The 19,751-nt window shown below is 37.5% G+C and overlaps 1 protein-coding gene across 1 annotated transcript in view; it reads left to right on the forward strand.

Moving 5' to 3' along the window:
• Window positions 1-19,751, forward strand: part of METTL15 (methyltransferase like 15) — a 44,586-nt gene that overhangs the window by 16,001 nt on the left and 8,834 nt on the right. The gene's annotated exons all lie outside the window — the stretch shown is intronic.

A 19,751-nucleotide genomic window follows, 5' to 3' on the forward strand; every position in this document is an offset into this window, starting at 1 on the left:
ACAAGTGCACCAGCTGATATTAGGGGTGGGAAAAGCCAAAGCAAACCAAACTAGGTGTGCGGTTTTTTAACAATGATATGTTTAAAATGTAGTGGTTATTCTGCAGTGTGGGAAATAAAACAGCATAAGAAAGTTGTGTGCTGCAATTTAAATGAGAATGGCAAATAGAAGTCACCTTTTTTGAGAGGATTAAAAGCTGCCCTATCTTGATTAAAAAAAAATTTACTGTTCATAGTCAATTGTACTTTGAAAGGGCAGTTGTTGCTTTTTGTTCTTTTTCTCTTTTTAGCATTTGTTGCTACTCATTGGAGGGAAAAACCTACTGGAAAATTAGGGCTGTTCTGCAGCTAAAAAAAATGCTTGCAAAATATAATTGGGTATTATTTGCTATTTAAAAGTTTCTTGCAGACAATTTTTGCTTCCTGTACCTTTCTACCACTCAGGATTAAGTACTGAGAAGGGAGTAGACAATCCAGCAATGAAAATGTTGAAGTATATGTAGTAAGATATTTTTTGCTACTCCTTAGATACTCATGATAACTAATATGTAAGAATTTCTTTTGGCAGCTTTCTCCCGTTACTTGAGGTTCTTTTTTCAGATTGGTGCTGCCTGTCCTTTCTTTTTGAAATGAACAGGTGTTAAATGCTAACACTGTTATTTTTAATTATTATTTATTATCATCCGAATCAGAGTTTAAATGCTCACATGCTGAGTCTAAAACTCAAGTTTCCTAAACTTGACAATAAAAGATTGGTAAACTCTGCAGGGTCTACAGCCAAACTGGGTTTATTTTGCCTGTATGTTTTTGTGGAGCAACATCTTGAGCATTTTTAATTGTGAATAAAAGTTACTATGTATATTTGCAGAGACGCAGAGCATGGTACAAGTATTTAAATTACTTAGCTCATATTCTGATCTCTGAAGTGGAAATAATGCCTGCTCTCCTAGGAATACCTAAAAAGATGCTCAAGACAGAAATGATTTGAGATGGACAAGACTTGCTATTGAAGGGAAGGAGGCTTTTTAGTGACTACTCGAGGAGTTGACAGGGTCTACCCATGCTGCCTGCTGAAGGGAGGAGGGGAAGCACCATCTCAGGGGTGGCACCATGGACTGCCAGAGTGTAATGGCAGAAAAAATCATTTTTGCTTCTAGTTCAGATTATGCTTGGGGAAGATCGATCCTCCTGCACCCTTCCCCAGTTTAAGCCCCTTGTAAGCCACAGCTGAACCAGCTACAGAATTAGGACGCAGCAGGTTTCAGAGGTTTACAGCCTGACCAAAGGAGGATGACCCCATGCATCAACCCTTGAAAAGCACATCTCCAGAGGACGAGGCTTAGGGGACCTGCCATCCTCTCCCGAACAATATTCAGGATAATGTACGTTTTGTACCCGAGGGACAGGGTAGAGGGTTTAATTGCTGGATAACTTCTAGCTCCTTCCAGATCCCCGTCATACCTACATCTCATGCTGTCATCACACTTCAAGTTCCAACTCTAGAACTGTGAGCTGCTGGATGTGCTCAGTTTAACCAATCATGAAATTTTGGCAAAACAGCATTTCAGCCGTCGTGAAATGGAGAACGTTATCATTTCTCGTCATGTTTTGGCAAGGTTACCTGATCAGACTTAGATTTAGAAAGGAAAAGACTAGTTACATCTAACTTAAGTGTTTGCTCAGGATGCTGTAGCCTCATCTGTGTGGGACCCCAGATAATGGTTTGAGGAACCTGCTCTCAGATCAGTCTTTCTGTCTCTAGAGCCTTGTGTGTTACCTTCAGAGCACTGTCTGTTCCCTTCCCTATGGATGCAGCCGTGGTTTGCACGGCTCAGCCTCTGTTTGTGCGTAGGCATAGCTGGAAGAATTCAGATTTTAAGCTCCGCACCTGCCCCGTAGTTTTGTCTATCATCTGGGTCTGGACCTGTAACCTGTTAAGTTACATGAGCATGGCCCATGTTTTGCATCTTTTACAAAATTAAATGTGAAGAGATCATTTTGTTAAACAGTTGCTCCGTAGAAGGAATTGAAAGGAAGGGAAAGCCGTTTGCTACTTAATGTGGTTTTTAGAGAGTCAAAGATCTATCATAGTGCAGATCTTTACAGCTTGATTTCTGCTAGGCTGTCTTTTGGGGTAAGGTGCTATAAATGTTTTAAAAAATGTCTCTTTCACTTGAAATTGCTTACTCTGATTTTGGCTATATGTTTTGAAAAATGAAAGAGAAATAATCTGTCTGATTTTGCCCTCTCAAATCCGAGTAAGAGGATATTATGAGGTAGAAAATACTATTTTTATACTATCTATCACCTTTGTTAACATTTTATTAGACATAAATCATGTAGTTTCGGGTTGCATAGTGACAATATGGTTCACCATGTATTCTATTTTTATAACTTTATTTAAAACTGACATGTAACTTGCTGTACCTGAAACCCCAAGTGAGCCAGTTATTGGAGTGTAACAAAGTTTTGACGTCAGAACTGCTATTTATTCCACTGGCAACCATTAGCGATGCATTACCCTTTGGCACTTGTGTTTTCAGAAACATGGTTAAATTTTTATGACTGGTTCTGGCCAATTAGGATTCTCTCTCGATATAGAAATAAGGGAAGAGATCTTTTTTACAACTTCCTAATTGTGGCTTTCCAAAAACAACAGCATAAAAAAATACGAATTATTGCACTCAGCATTCACAAAAGATACAGTTGAGCCACACTTCAGACGGACTCCTTGCTGTACACGTGCGTTTGAGAGGCAGGGGTTAAGCTAGGCTGCCTTGGCAAGTGTATGAGCCTTTATTGGAATTTAACGTAATTACAGCTGAGTCATGCTCGCAGGTCAGCCTGGTAGCTTCGGTAGGCTGGGAAAGGGGCTGAAGGCTGGAGGTAGAGACAATTGGGGTGACATAGGGGGTATGAAAGAAGATTGGGCTGAGGGGGCAGGCTTGGCAAGAACTAATGTCTTGCAGAGAAATACCAGTGGAGGTTTCTGTTGCCGGCTTTTTCCCCAAAAGTTTGAACTTCAACAACACAAGACATCAGTGTTTGTGTGCTGCAAGCACTACATAGAGCGTGTGGTGGAACAGCTGCATAAGAGGGTGCTATAGGATCCGATTCCCAGTTTTTGCTTTAGGATGGCTGTTTGTGTTCTAGCAGTAGGAAATGTCATCTTGTGCAAACAGAACCTCCAACAGGCACCTTTTACTTCAATGTCATTGCCAGTGATCTCCTCCTGGGGGCTTGGAAATCTGCCCTGTGTGCTCACACATGACATTGGAGTCGCCTGTTTACAGAAATTCCAAAGCACTTGTTTGTATATGTTGCTTTATTAGTGTATGGTAGATTTGTTTTGAAGAGAATGCTCTTTAAGAAGCCTGTTCCATTCCTGCGTTTCAGTAATGATCTTGTGTTCTTTACATCAGTAGCGAAAATATTGCCAGCTTTTGTCACAGGTTGTTTCCTGCAAAAAATGCTTCTCTTCAAAGTCTCTGGTCTTTAGTGTAAAAGGCTAACTTTAATATATTGCATAAGTGGCCATGGTTGCAACTAAAGCACCTTAACTTTGACAGCCACATCCTAATTTTCCAATTAAATAGATGATACTTATGATGATGCTTCTAATTCTTATATTTGGCCATACGTGGAGCCTTTGACAGCCCTCACTGCTATCTCCTGTAGTTTGGATGTTTATTCAGGGTGTTGCAGAACCTGACAGCAGACACAGCATGTGTCTCTGTTTTAGTGACCTTACTTGGTTAACATTTTCTTCTTGCAGGGTAGCAACTGAGAAAACTGTTGAAACATGTAGGGTAGAAACACGTAGTCGTGAGGTCTGATGAAGAAAGGGGGTGTTTGCCCAAGGGACTGAATGGAAAGACTGCTTAAGAGGTAATGGTGTTTGGAGACCATTAAAGCGAAAAGGAGAAAAGCTACACTTGAATCTGGAAGAGAAGGCAAAGAAGTTTCCAGCGAAGGGCCTAAACCAGTCATTTCTTTGCTTCTATGCTATTATAATACACACAGTAGTTACACAGTTTCACCCTATGGTTTATTGCAAATGCTACTGACTCTTTAGATTAATCTGCTCGAGAATAATCATCTCTTCTTCAGTATGCTACCTTAGCCTTTTTAACTGAATATTTGTAATTCAGACATGGTATATTCTACTCGTCACAGGAATGAACAAAGAGTGTAACAAAAATAGTGATTCGTTTCAGATGTTTTTTATTTTTTTAACATTCATTCTTTCATCAGATACTATATTTAAACTTGAGATCCAAGGTACACGAGTGATTATTTAATGTCCAATTGGTGAGGTATCGTAATAGAAAGTTTTTTCTGAGGAACTAGATCAGATCTGCAGCTCAGTGTTTCAGCCCTCTAACTTCAGTTTGAGAGAATTGCTGTAAGTGTAATTAGCTTCATTTGCACAGAATTGTGAAATTTTGGTGATTTCATATCACTTAGGTGGGATTTTTTTGTAATAAAGATGAATGTACTTAATTTGAGTTCTGTCTCTATTGATGCAGTGGAAAAGAAGCGTTGCTCATTAATATTTGGGTTATGCTTTGGTAAATGAGAAATAATAGGAAGAAACAAGCGTCTTAAGACTTCTTTCTGCTAGAAAATAGGTATTTTCTGTGGGGAACACACATTCATTGTTCAGAAAGTGTGGAATTATAATGTGTTGAGAGTATCTGTAGGATTGCGTTGATACCTCGTGCTTCTCCATGAAATACCAATGCAATCCTACGTTGGGAAGAAGAATGTGGAAGAGAGCAGGAAATGAAAGAACATGAGGACAATGGAAAAATATAGCATTCAAAGGATATAAAGGAAGTCTAGAAGACAAGAACTATATTCAAGTTTTGCTGAGAAAAATGGACCATCAGAAAACTACCGAAAGGCCAAGTGACTTGAATAATTCATGACTGAAGGAGATCGGATGTTTTTAAGAGCAATAGTATGAGTCAGAGACGAAACGAATGGGAAAGATGTAAATGTGGATTGTGACAGGCAAAATGGCAAGGAAAGGAAATTAAATATTGGTTGTCCATTCAACACCAGTAGTTAAAATTTGCGGGGAGGTTGCAGATAGCCAAGAAACTTTAGAGGAGTCCTACGGGCATGTCTTCAGGATATCTGGTTCTGGTGGGAGTATTGAGTGAAAGACAGAGTTTGTTTTTTGTTTAGAGGGAAAAAACCAAAACAGTGTGGTTGTGCATTTTTGTTTCACTTCGGGTTTTTGCTGTACAGCAAAAGAATATATGATATGTCTTACAGTTGCCATGGAAAGTACCATGACTTTACACCTCTCTGTCCACTTCATCAGAGAATCGATCAGTGAAAACACTTCTAATTGTAACGCTGCTCCCTTCAGACTTGGCTCTTCTGCGTTGTCTGGAGCCTCCTGGAAATCACCTGTTTTGGGGGTTTGTTGTTTGGGTTTTTTTAATATCTCTGTTCAGCTTTGAGCTGAAATTTGTTTCTCATATGAAATTGAAGGTGATAGTTGCCTTTATCTGATTACATTAGAGATTCTTATACTTACTTTAATTTACAGGAACTGGTGTAACGTTTCCTGACATATTTGGGCAGCCAATTTCCTGAAAAAAATTCTATGTACTTTTTGTGCACACAGGAAAGGAAATGAGGATGATTGGGGTTGTAGTGGCTTTTGGTTTTCAGGAAAAGTCTTGCAATATATATAAAACAAAAAAAGACATGAGAGTTCTGTGTGTTAACGTTATTTTAAAAAAGATGACAAATAATAATTATCTATATACATAAGAATCCTCAGAGAAATTAGAAATATGTTTTGTATAAACTCCAATTTATTAGAGGGACCAAGGATGCTTTGGCATTCATGATACTGAAGGAAGGAAAGTCAAAGGTGATTTATGCAGACTCAGGCAGGAAGTTTTCTGTATATCCAAAATCTGTTTTGTCAAGACAAAAATTTGATCAGTCACTTTTTCTAAGATATGATGTCCCATGTTGCCAACTATAAATTTAACTGCAGATTTCCTAATCAAGCATAGGAATGAAACAGCTCCAGCTGTGAATGATTAAGAAAAGAAATTAAAAAAAAAAAAAGATCATGGATGGTAGAAACATGGATTGATTTTTCTTGATCTAAGCCAAAATCCAATATACTTCTAGAATTCCTAAATATTTTCCTTTCTTGTTCTTAGAAGCCTTCTTAAGTAACAGGAATTACATAAATAATCTGTCTTTTTATGTAGTTTATATGTAATTTTTTTCCTAACGTCTAGTTCAGAGCTGCTTTACTGTCACTTTAGCCAAATATTACTTGAGTTGCTCTTGTTGGGCATGCAAATTGACCGAATACTGGTATCTTAACAACTTGCTACTGTTCCCTTCCAATTTTCTATTATCTGGAAAGAAAAACACCACTTTCAATGTTTCCACTAGTCGTATTTTCTAACCACCTATTTTCCTGGTCCCTGGATCGCTTTCAGTTTGTTGACTAGTTTGGTAAAGCACTGTCTGTAAAACTTGGCCCAGTGCTTCAGGTGATACCTGATAAGTTCTGTCGCACAGAATACTTGACCCTTAATTTTGTTTATCAGACTTTTGCTAATTATTCTGTGAAAATATGTGCATTTTTTCCTAATGCCACCATTTTCTAATGTTGGGTACTTTGTTGAACGATGTAGTTTTCCGGTTTTGGTGTGATCATTAGTGAGGGGGGTTTTTGGTTGTTTTTGTGGGTTTTTTTCCAGAATTACGCTTTTTGTCATCCATGGTTTTTCAGCTCAGAGCCATCTCATACTTTAACTGTTCTGTCAGTGTAGAAGAGAATGTTTCGTACCAGCCAGGCCCAGGATTGTTCCCTGTAAAATCTGTTGGATTACAGGTCAGTTTGGCTACAGGCTTATAATTACTGGTTTGATGGTTTTCAAACTACAGAAATTTCCACTGTAACTGCTTCCTAGTTTGCTAAAACGTTATGCAGAACAGTCAAGATCTAGCACTATGGGAGCTCTGTACTCACTACCCATAGTCCATGGTTTTTGTCTGCTTCTGACAAGGGAGTACCAGCTTCACAGCTGTGACAAAAATCTGGTTGAAGTCTATAGGATTACGAACAGAAATCTTCTTACTTCAGTTAATACAGTGTGAAGAAGATGTATATACAGAAGATGTGCCAAACCCTTATGTCATTCTACTCTTCTCTTTTCTTCAGTTTAAACAAGACCTCCGTGTTTGCCAGAGGGGTCCACAAAGAGATGGAGTCAGATAAACAAGCAATAAAATAAATAGTGAGAAACATATTTTGAGAAGACGGCAAAATATTTTTGACACGATTTAAGTCTTTGCCTGAACTGATTTGCTCAGCTCTTACTGAATTATACAAAATAGCTGTAATGAAATGAATACGTCTTTTTATACCCCCAGAATTAGAACTGTGATCGTCTTTCAGCAGGCAGCATCTCTCGTGACGTTCTATTCATTAACCTGTGTGTCAGGTAACTTTGGGATTATGGACAGAATCAGTATGACGTCAGAAGTGCTTTGCATGAAGAAGTCAGTCCAAATGCATGAATGTTAAGCCACTAGACTCACAGAGGAAATTCTTTGGGCAATAGTTTCTGGATGCTTTGGTAAGACAAACAATAGCTCTGGGATCACTTGAGGATTACTCGTACAAATCAAATCGAGCTGTACACTCTGTAACAAATCTAATAACCATACTGTGAATATAACACGAAAGTCATTGGTATTGCAGGAGGTATGTGGTGGGGATGGAATTTACTGCACCAAGTTCATGGCAGTGTTTTGCAGAGTAAAACCAGAGCTTTGCTTGTCCTAATGTATAATGAGCTCTGCTGGATGATTCTGTTGAATTCTGTTTGATTTTATTTGATATTTTGTTATTGGAAATATGGGTTCTTTTAAGTTTCTTTTATGGAAGTTTTTTCAAATGGTATGCCACCTTAGGGAAGATTATTCCCTACGTAATACATTATACTGCTGAAATGAGGTAGTAAGGTATTTTTTTAGTATTTCCCATGAGAGATTTGAAACATTACCAGAACATGTTGTAGGAACACCAGTGGAGCCATCTAGTGTCTTTTGAAGAATTTAGCAGATTACTCACACTTTTGCCATGACAAAGAGAAATTTATTCGAAACAAAAGGTGATTTGGTTTTTTTTGCTTCAGGTGCTGATATTTGTATTTATATTGATATCAGTAGTCCAGCTCGTGATCAGGAATATAAATATATTTGCATAGTAACAAAAATGAAACTTTCTTCCACTGAGGATTATTCTACTCATTAATGAATTGTTTTTCCTAAAAGAATATTTTAGCAAATGGAGAGCAATGAACCTCCATTTACTGACACTTCCAAAGAAAAAAAACATCACAACTGAAAAAATCAGTTAATGTGAGAATGTGCAAATATACCGAGCTGTAAACCAGCTTCTGTTTACAGTTAGTTCATTACATTTTTCATGTCATCAGGTAATGGTGAGCGACTATTTTATATCCTACCAAGTACGACTCCAACCTCCAAAACTGAGTCTTATATTAGTACCATGATACGGAAAATTAACCTGCTTGAAGTAAACATATAAATGACTCAGATCTAATTGTTTAGCTTTCTGTGTGACAAAACGCAACCAAGGATTAATGTCCAAGAGGTGTGTTAAACTACTTGTTTATAACTGGACTAAATACATGGTTGCTTTATCTTGATTTCAAGTTAAGCTTTACAATCCAGGAAAAAAAAATTAGAACCAGAATCAGTAACCTATAGGGTTCTTGAAGACTTTGAATAATTTAAATCCCTTTACCATCTTTATGAACAATTTGCAGTAAAGCTTTTCACCTGCCTGAAGGGCTGCCATGCAGCTGGAGTTCTTTGGAGTTTCTGGGACACGAGTTAAAAGGCAGCAAACTCCAATTAGATATTAGGGTAAAAAAAATTGCTATAAGGGTGGTATGCTGGAACAGGTTGCCGGGAGAGCTTGTGGAATCCTTATCTTTGGAGGTGTTCAAGGCTCAGCTGGACCTGGCCTTGAGCAACACCATCTAATTAGACCCATGTTGAGCAGGGGGTTGGACGAGAAGACCTCCGAAGGTCTCTTTTTCAAATTATTCTCTGATTCTGTGATTCTCGGCTAGAAAGATGACACCTCAGAAAAAAGTTCTTCCTAACGGTCTGAACATTGGTGGATCAAATGGATTCTTGTGTAATTCCAGTTCTGGAAAACTTTGGTTTAAATAAATGCCCAAGCAGACTGTATTTGTCTTCTGATGCCTGTCAAGATTGCATTACGTTGCATTTTCTAGCATCTCAAAGGGCATTTGGTTTCATGTGGAAATTAGCCATAATTATTTTGTTTGTAAGATCTTAGCCTGTAATTTAGCCTGTAATAAAGCTAGTAATACAACAGAAAGTGCTGGTCTAATTGAGGAATCAGCTACTGTGCAAAACAAATGGAAAGCTGCTCATATAAACAGCCTATCAAGTCCCCAGCCATGGAGCAGAATGTTAAAATATTCTTTTCAGATGAGCCAATTCTCATTTATTCTGGTTAGAAATAAATACACTTACAGTACCACTGGAGTAAGTTGGTTTGGTTGTTTTTTGGTCTTTTTTAGATTATTGCAGAACTCCCCTTTTATATTATATTAAGTTAATGCCATTAGAGTGTTTTACCACTCTCAATGGTAAAATAGATACTGAACTTTTCAGTAATGATCAAAAGTTGTTGACCTTGGGATTCTAATCATCCTTTGTAGCAGCAATAGGGTTTGGGAGTTGCTCTCCCTTCTGAATATGAAAAAGATAAAAATCGTTTTATCTGGGAGCGTTTCTTTTTTGAGATTGCCATCAGAAAAGAGCAGTTTCCAGTCAATACCGATGTTGTATTTGGTTCAAGCTTTGGGGAAAAATTAAGAAAAAGATGCCTTTTCAGTGCCAATGTTATATTTGTACATTCAGACTAAGTTTTTCTAAAAGTAAGATGAATCGTTTATACCTAAGGGGTATGTTATTCTTAGGCTGGAATATGTTTATACACATGTAATGTATATAAGTCTTGATAAGTTTAAATAAGCAATTTTGGAGTGAGCTTTACAAGGGAGTGTTACAATAGCTGTTCAAATATAAACATACTGTAAGAGACTTCTAGGTGATTTAATCCAATTGCCTGGTATTACAAGCCATTGCATAATTTAATCTCCTTCACTGTGCTCTATTTTAAAAGTAATTAGGAGTTCTATATGCAGTGCTCCAGCTATTCCAGAGTCTAATTTTTTATTAGATGAAACTTTCTTTAAATTTCCGGTTCAAGTAGTTGCCTAATTTAATTTTAGTTGCATAAAATTAACTAATAGTTGTTTAATATCTACTAGCTCTCTTCCCTGGCATTAAAAATACTTGCTGGAGAATATTGACTTCTATTCTTGGCCATCTTTTGGTATGAAAAACAAGTCTTTTTTATACACTTTTGTCTCATAATAACAGCTCTCATTTCTTCTAGTCTTCCTATTGGAGTTGCTCTCTTTTAGGTAGGTCTCCCACGATGGCATACAGGACTCCAGGTGGAGTCTGACCATTAATGCTTTTCTATTCCTAATGAAAAGACTTCTGACTTGTACATCGTAGGATTTTGTTTCCCTTTTTATGGCTGTGTTCACACTGACATTTACTGTTCTTTTTATGGTCAAATAAATTTTCACATTCCTTTTCCTCATGGTTATTCTCAGATGATGAGTTTCTAGCTTGTGCAAGGTTCTTGTCTTTATCCTTCAGCACATGATTTCACACGTGATACTGTTCAACTCATCACGTTTCTCTTTGGTCACTTCTTTATGAACTTGGTTGTCCTTTACTGGCATGCTTGCAACAAATTTGACCAGATTGACGTCTTTTCTAGGTTAATAGAAACTTGCCTACAAATACTTTTTTCTTGTGGGTTTTTAAGGATCGTGTTTCATGATGGTTTAAATGGGCTTACACAATGGCTTCTCTTCTGATAGCCTGGCAGTCACATTTGTATACTTCCGCCTTGTGTCTTATGTTTTGTATATTTTTAACTTAAACTGTTCATTTTGGCTGTTTGAAAAAAAAATCACACCGTGTTGATTATGTAACTGTTTAGTTACCTTTTACACTTGGTGGAGGTGACTCACTGTTTTCTTTTTCCACTGGATGTTGTCATGTTGCACAAATAGGGTTTGGGGTTTTTTAATGAATCTCAGTTGGATATACTTTCCCAGTAGTGACAAACCGAGCAGTAATTTTAAATTGTGTGTGTACTTTTAGGACTAAACATTATTCAATTAAATATTCTTATTTCTTCAAATACGTAGAACTTCAGACTTCATGTTGTCATCTGCAGTGACAAGTAATTAGACAGTGCATGTAGGTGCTTGAAATTAGGGTACTTCACCAAACCCATTAATTATTCTTATTTCCTATATTTAGTTAAAATATATTTTGCACAATTTCTGGACGTTGATTGTGTAGGAGGGCAGTCCATTTGAATGCATCATCTCATGACTTGTATGGAAGAAAAATGTCAATACATGAAATCTTGATTGTTAGCAAAGATTGTGATGGGTGAAATGCAGCTCAATTTGCCAGATTTTATTAAAATGTGTTTCATAAATGCGATAACAGAATGAGAATTTAATATAGAATTTTCTGTAAGACTATGTAGATGCTAACCAGGTCATGTCTACAGCACAGCGACATGTTAATGATTCCTAAACAAGCTAGTTTTATTTTGTGATTGCATTCTGAAGTTGGCATTTTTAAATTAGCAAAAAGGTCAGGGTCTCTAGGAAAGTGAATTTCTGCCAAATTGTGTTTTAAGAGAGCGTTTTAAATCAGAAGCATTCTTGCAGTTGTTAATATTCCATTCTTCTATATAACTATAGTAGTTTTTCAGAATTTAATGCTTACCAGTAAAACTAAAAGTCTGTTATCTTGAGGGCTATATCTAACTTTTCAGATGCTATAATTGAAAATCCTGACTTTCTTAAGACTTTGATTTGACAAGCCAGTAAAATACTCCCTTTTAAATAAGCATGTAAACTTCATAATCTTTGGTAGGATTAAGTACATGTTATTCTTTCCAAGAAAGGATTGCAATATTATGGGAAGTAAATATAGATTTTAGTTTTTATTTGAAGGGCTTTTTTCAGAGTTTGTAAATTCAGAAGTAAAAAGTACGATTTTACAAAGTAAAGTAACCATTTTTTGTAAAGGATGTGTAGTAGAAGCAAAGAAGTCTTGGTGGAGGATTTTCTGCCTAGCTGTAAGAGTCATACTCATATGCAAAACCTTACAAGGCAGGCAGGTGAAAAGACATATAGTTAGGTGTAAAGTAACGTTGGCAAAAAGCATGCTGTTTACTTATATAGTGTTGACCAGTCAGTAATGAACTACTGGGCTTGTAATACGTACTTATATGAAAACTTAATGCGTGGTAGAGTCACTGTTGGTTAGAACAACATGCTAAAACCTACTAGGAAACAGAATAGCGAATGTCGGCCTGTCATTTAAACCCATAATATGATTGTATTTTAATTTTGTGCACAGTATCTCATTCCCTTGTCTCAAAAAGGGTACAAGCAAAGATACAGAAGAGCAAAACTATGTGGCTTCTGTAATTTCCAGCTGAGTGATGCCCCTAATTCACTTCTGCCCTTATTTGCATTCCTCTCAGGTTCTGCTTCTCGTATTTCTCCTTCCCACAGTTAGGAGCATGTAGCTGGGAGATATGACAGTGTCCGAGTGATGGGCAGTTTAATGCTTAAGGTGGGAGTCAATTAGGAATGTATACATGCTCTTGTAGGAGATAGCCAAGATAAGAATGACAGGAGGGAAGAAAAAGTTACTTGTTTCATTTGCGATAAGTTCTCGATGCCAGGTCTATTCATCCTTAGTGTTTTGACTACCATGTCAAACAAAGAAATAGTTTGTCAAAGGAAATAAAAATCCTGTAGGCCCTTATCAGGCACTTCAGTACTGTCAGCTGCTGCATAATTAAGAAATCTGTGGCTCAGATTGTTTTTCCATTTATTATGTCATGGTGTTGCCACTGAGTCTCAAGGTCTCAACTCATATTCTGTTAACAAGGTAAAGGTTATGCAAATACATTCCAAGTATCAGTAGCAGCAGATCTGTCAGAGCAACAATTATGTACAATCTTGAGCAAACTCTTTCCATGAGTAGAGCACTTTAGAGTGCCAGAATTTGTGATGTGGAAAAATATTGTTTAAATTTGCTTTGTTAGCTAGAAAAAATATAACGATAGTTTTGGGGTTTTTGTTTATTTGGTTCAGCCGGGAGGAAAAATAAATGCTTTTTATATGCTGTATGTCTGTGTTTTCATAACAGTCTTACCAAAACGTTAATGAAATTGTAACAGGAGTCATTTTAAAACAACTGAATGTGTGGGTTGTAGGTAGGAGCAGTGTTTTGACAGTTCATTGCATGTTGCTTTTAAATCATCAGTGTTCGGTTAACTTTAAGTTCATATTTCAATTAATATCCATATTATGCAGAGAATAGTTAATTATGGGTTTAGGTAAGGTAGAAACATGTAGAGAGCAGAAACCAAAATGTTGCTGGGAGGGCAAGTAGTTAGTTGAAAAAGTACCCTTTTTTGTTCATTTAGCATACAAAAGAGACAAGTTCTTGTTTCCTAAACCATGAAGTTTCGTGTATGATATTTTGGTTGACATACATACGTGAACACAACTGAGCAGTAATTGATCAGTAAAGCTGATTGAATGATAAATCTGTGCACCTTGTAGCCAGGCTAAAACCTTGAATATAATTTCAGATTCCTCTGAGTTTGGGTATTAACACTGGGAAAAAGATGATGTGACCTGCTTATTGCCTGCATGTTGAGAAGATGTATCTGCAATGATTGCTGCTACAAAATTTGGAATTCCTATATTCATGGGCTGATAAATGTTTGTACACAGCTGTTATTTCAACTTGCTGATGTAGATCCAGAATTTCCTTCTGTATTCTACAGGGCAACTGAATTAAATAGAAGTTTTTTTCCTTCTAAGGCCAGTAGCAACATTTCTTTAGAGTTCAGTGAAACACGATTGTGTCTTTAAGGAAAGTAAGAATTTATGTGTGGGTTGCTGGGGAATGGAGAGGAGATTTTTATGAAGATATCTTCTAAGATGCTAATATAGAAAGGATAAGGAAATAATGCGTAAGATTTTTCAGCTCTAAGGTAAGTTGCTTTACTGTTTTTTCTTACAGTGAAAAATAATCTTTAGAACTTGCAAAATGAGATGAATGTTCACCCTTAAAAGTGATTGTGCAAACTGTCAGCATAAATGCTAAAGACCACCAAAACTTCTTGCGGTAATTGTTAATGTGATAGTAGTTATGAGGAGAGCTGAAATATTGGGCAGATTCGCTGATGTGTGTAATGTATACATACTGGATCCAATGGGGCAGTGTGTTTTCACTGGCTGTGGAAATGACTGTGTAAGACTCTCTTGGTTCAGAGTTACACGGTAGCCTGTCGGCTTCCACTTGTGGCAGAATGGAGGTAGAACCACGTGTGGTTCTGCTTGCAAAACCATCCTGAAGTTGTGTAGTGGGACTTTCCTGCATCCGTAGAGACCGTAAGTATTTTTTTTTCTAAAATTAATCCTCTCAACTCCTTGATTTCTATGATCATGACAAACAAGCATTTTTTGTCAAAATCTACCTGGCAGTTTTGCCACTCGATTTATCATTTAGCCCAGCAAATTGTTTGCTCCGTCGTCTTTATTTGCACTGCACTGTGTTCCCTGGAGGATGAGTGAGAACAGGAGGGGAATGCAACCCTGTACTAAAAGAGCGCGAAGTATAAAGAAATCCAGTCAGACCTGAAGTTAAAATCAATGTTAATAAAGCTGAGGGTCACAATGAGTGTTTGGTGGACCTGAGATGATGATCCAGGTATTCAGCTCTTGCATTATGTTCACTGAGCCTTGGGAAGTGAGTCTGTCCTGTTGATGTGAAGGCTGAATTAATGTATGACTCCCGCTAAAATCCCCAGATGGGTCAGTGTAAAGTCAAAGAAATATTTAAGATTCTTCTGATGGGTGGTGTCTTATCCTTTGAGCTGTCAGGTCTCATGAAAGAAAAACAAATTGTTCTAAGGGCTTGATTTCCTTGACGCATCTGAGTGATGACAGCATGTTACATATTTTACATATGTTATGTAATAAAGATGACATGCATAACTTACATATTTTATAACAAAGATTTTAACTCTGGCTAGCTGCAAATTGCGTAAAATAATATAATTTGCCTTGAATACTCAGCAAAACTTTTTGTCACTTAGGAAACTTAAAAATACAGTTTTTCAAATTTTGGTGAGGCGTATAGTTCTGAAATTTGCTTCAATAAACACTAGTCTTATTCCGTTAGTTTTTCATTTGTTGTAAATTTTATAGGGATGTAATGACAGCGTTAGTTTATAAGTTCATAGATGTTATAATTCATTTATTTTTATTTGGCAAACATGAAAATCATTCCAGTATCCCATTTGCTCAAGGTAATTTATGGCTTTTTGCAGAATATTCATATATATTTTTTGAGGGGGCTGTTGCACTGGGGCACTGTAATGCTCATGACGACTTCCAGGTAGGATGCTGCAAGTTCCAGGGATTTATGAGTGGAGGACTTGGTGGTTTGCTTCTCCGTGTGCCTGGCACGGGGCAGCCATGAGGGAAGGTTGCAGCCACCTGGTGGCTGCCGAGTGACCTGGGTGAAGGGAGTCGATGCCATCACACCAGGGCTGTATCACTGTCCTCGGTACAGCTGGTACTACTTGGCATCCCTGCTGGCAGCCTCAGCGGGGCTACTGAATCAGAGCACCGGCTTGGTCTCCTCATTTGATGTGCGTTGGCAAGAGTTAGCTGAAGAACTACTTTTTTCCCCCCCCACTTCTCTCAAAGATGCCATTTATTCTGGTTGAGTACAAGGTAATTGTCACTGATGACAAGGGATCGTCACTCCATGACTTTCTGTGTATTCGTACGTAGAATTTGTAAGAGGAGCAATGGTGAAAGATCAAGAGCAAGTATTATTATATACACATGAAAATACTGAAGCACCATGAAAGCGTAATTGTACTTTTCTGTGAAATTACTTGAATGATTGATGTCACAGCAACCTCTGTGACAATGGAGAGAAACTAGATAAGAGAAAAGATTTTCTCTGTTTCACAGAAGCTTTATTCATGTTTTACTTTTTTCCTGTGTGCACCCCTCTCAGCTGAGTAGAGTAAAAAAAGAAATAGTTTCATCAAGTGTTGTAGAATGCCAGAGGTTAACTGAAAGCAGAACAGCCTGAAATACACTGAGAGGCTTCAGACTCTTTCTTATTTTGCTCTTTCATATAATTGAGAAGTGTAGATCCAATGCTATCTATCAGAACTACTATGCTACATGTCATAGTGTAATATAATAAAATACTATGTTATGACGCGAACAAAGAGTCTTGAATCCAAGGTCCCATGTTATTTTCCAACTGTAGCAAACAATACAAGAATTCTGCAAGCTCTTGAGGTTCTTGCACAATAAAATCTATTAAGGGCCCAAGCAGCATATGTAGCAGCTGAAATAACTTTTTTGTTAATTTTAAAGTTAGCTAGGTTGTCTGTGTTAGAATCATAGAATCATAGAATGGCCTAGGCTGGAAGGGACCTTAGAGATCATCTAGTCCAACCTCCCTGTTTTGGGCAGGGACACCACCTCTCGACTAGACCTGGCAATGCATGGGGACCGAGCAGGAATCGAACCCGTGATCTCAGTGTTGATCCTTGTTGCCAGCACTGCGCTCAAACCACTGAGCTAACTGACCCCCCGGTGTTCCTTTAAAAACTTGAATACGTTTTTCTTGGAGAATGTCAAATTTAGTAAAGAGGGAGTGAGCATGTTGAATATTTTGAAAAGTTAGAGCTTGCTAGACTGTAGCAGTTGGAAATTTATCAAAAATTACTGTGCTATTACCACACACACAAGCTAAACATATGACAAGTATTGTCTACTTTTTTTTTTTTACATCCCCAGACCATAATATATGAAACTCTCTTAGCTTTCTACATAGGTCTCTTGAAGTCAAACAGTATTAAACCCAGCAAATCTTACTTCTCCATTTATGAGAAGGACCAAAAGCTTTTCACAGTTGCTTTATGTGTTTAAAACAGTCTGAATATGTAGAGTGCTGTTCGAGTGTTAAGTATTTTCTCTTAAGCAAGACAAGTGGATTTAGTTAGATTGTAACCTTCAAAGATCACCCAAGGTGGTTGCAGTGCTGTGACCCTTTGTGGTCTTAACAGCTTTCGGCAGTATCCTCTACACTCACCTGAAACCTCCGTTGAGTCTTGGTGTGTAACGTTTTGATATGCTCTCTTCTCAGGCCTTTTTGAATTATGTGGCTGGTTTATTTGGTATATAGGGATGTTCCCTGGTTTACCTTTCCTGCTTTTTCCACTCACCACTATATTTGCAATATATTAAGACAGAAGGGGTAATAGACAGGTTTTTACACTAGGTAAGTATGGTCATGGAACAGAAGTCCTGTAATGCCCAAAGAAACCATTGGAACGCTGGAAAAGAAAGTGAAAATAATTTCTATGTATGTGGGGAGGCATGTGATACTAGGAAATAAACATTTTTAGCATAGCACACACAGTTTATTTATTCTGGAAAGAGGATTTATAGATGATATAAGCAAAAATCTGAAGGGAGAAGGAATTGAGACTAAATTAAATATTTAAATGCATCATGTTTATAATCTAGTAGATTAGACTTGTCATCATTACTATCCTATCAAAAAGAGAGTTGTTATTTGTATTTCCTTTTCTAAGGCAATAAATCTTTCGTAGCTGTGTACTTGGTTTGAATAATTGGAGTGTATGAGATACCCAAGATGGTTAAAATTGTTTCTCTTAGTACACAGAGAAGCAGGATTTCAAAGAACTGTCCTGAAAATTTTAATATAGCCACTTTAATCTCATGAAAAGCATCTGGGTTTAGTAATGCTTTATATTCACCAAGACACCTGTACCCTCTGTTGGTACACGCAATGCAGTGTATAACAAACAGGTTGTGCAGAGGCAATAACTTCACAAAGCTGAAAGGCTGGCATCAAAATGTCAGTCTAATTCCTTTTTCAGTCTTTTTTTATTTGTAAAGTCCAAAACATTTCCCAGCTGAAGTATCTCTCTACCAAAGTGTAAATTTGAACTTACTTCAAATATGCTACTTTTTAATTTACCTTTGCATAATCACAAAGTGTTGGCAGACCAGAGGTCAAAGGCCACTGTCTCAAACGTATTAGTCATCTGCATACTTGTGACTTGTTTAAAGAAATGTAATCGTCTTTCTAGGAAGTTATAAATATAGTTTGGAATAATTTTTCAGATGAGTTGGTAACACAGTGCAGCACTAGTTCATAGCCGCTGACGTGGATTATTGTCTTTTGGGGGAACAAGACAATGCCAATTTATAGATTTTTCCATTTTCATCTCCCACGTATGGAATTTTCAAGTTCATTTGTTTGCACGAGTTGTAAAGCTGGAAACTGCCCAGTTGGACAAAGTGGTACAGATTTTCAGGAAAATGCATCTCATTATTTTGAGGGGAAATCAATTTTAAAGCCATAACTATATAGCTTAAATGGGTTTAAATATGCTAAGTGAATGGTTGTGAGTTTCAGGAACTGTCAGTTCTTATTGAAGTGAATAGTTGTATTTAATTATGTGCTGGACAGTAATCAGTTCAAAAATGTGTGTATGTGCTCATGATATCCCCCACGAAATCTGTTCTTTCGAGGTATTTCCTGGTTTTTGTGCTATGTGAAATAGGTTGATTCATTCTCTAATGAGGATACCATTGTGTAGCTAAATGTTCTTCCATATGGTTGCATTTGAGCTTTTTTATATTTTTTTGTTAATGTTTTCAAATTTTGTGAAATTCATTGAGATGTTGGGAAACAGATAAACCAAATTGTTTAACTGTAAGTCACCTTATGTATAAGTAGCAATCAAAAGTTCAAGTTTTATAGACCCAAGAAAGCATTGGACACCTTGGAGATGTTTCATCTTCTCCCTTACTGTGCCACTTTCTCTTCCCAGTGTGGGAATTTTAAACAAGAACCACCTTAAATCTAAGAAAGAGGAGTGCTAAGCACAGAAATCCATGTAAAACTACTTGCCCTGGTGATTAGGTACCTGAATGGAAACCACTGAGTGATTTTATCTGCTTATGATCCAGTGTGCCTTGTTTGCCCAATTATTTTTGGAGACAGCAAATACCACTTTAGTGAAAGAAGAGTGTTTGTCCCATGGCAGGCACCCAGGACTTTTTTCCTGGCAGGTAAGTTTTAACCACAGGCTGTGCAGTCATGTTCCGTCTTGTCTGCTTCTCCCCTGGGGCCAGAGCTGGGAGCCCTTCGGTCTCTTCTCCACTTTGGCCTCACATGACGAAGGACCCTGCTCGGGGTGTTCCCAAGGAATGCAAGAGGGGTCCCTTTGAGTTGCTGCCTGTTGAAAAAGGGAAATTTTCATCTGGTTTCCATTTCTTTGAGATCAAGCCAGAGGGAAGTGAGAATTCAAGAAGCTGCTTATGGGTGGGTTGGACCAGTTCTCAAGGTGGACATATGAGAAATACTTAAACTATTACTTTGGGAATAGCCCTACGGCTTCTGAGCAAGTGAGCACTGCTGTCTCATTCCTGC

The sequence above is a fragment of the Apaloderma vittatum genome, unplaced genomic scaffold (assembly GCF_000703405.1).
Source record: "Apaloderma vittatum isolate BGI_N311 unplaced genomic scaffold, ASM70340v1 scaffold7557, whole genome shotgun sequence".
NCBI lineage: Eukaryota > Metazoa > Chordata > Aves > Trogoniformes > Trogonidae > Apaloderma > Apaloderma vittatum.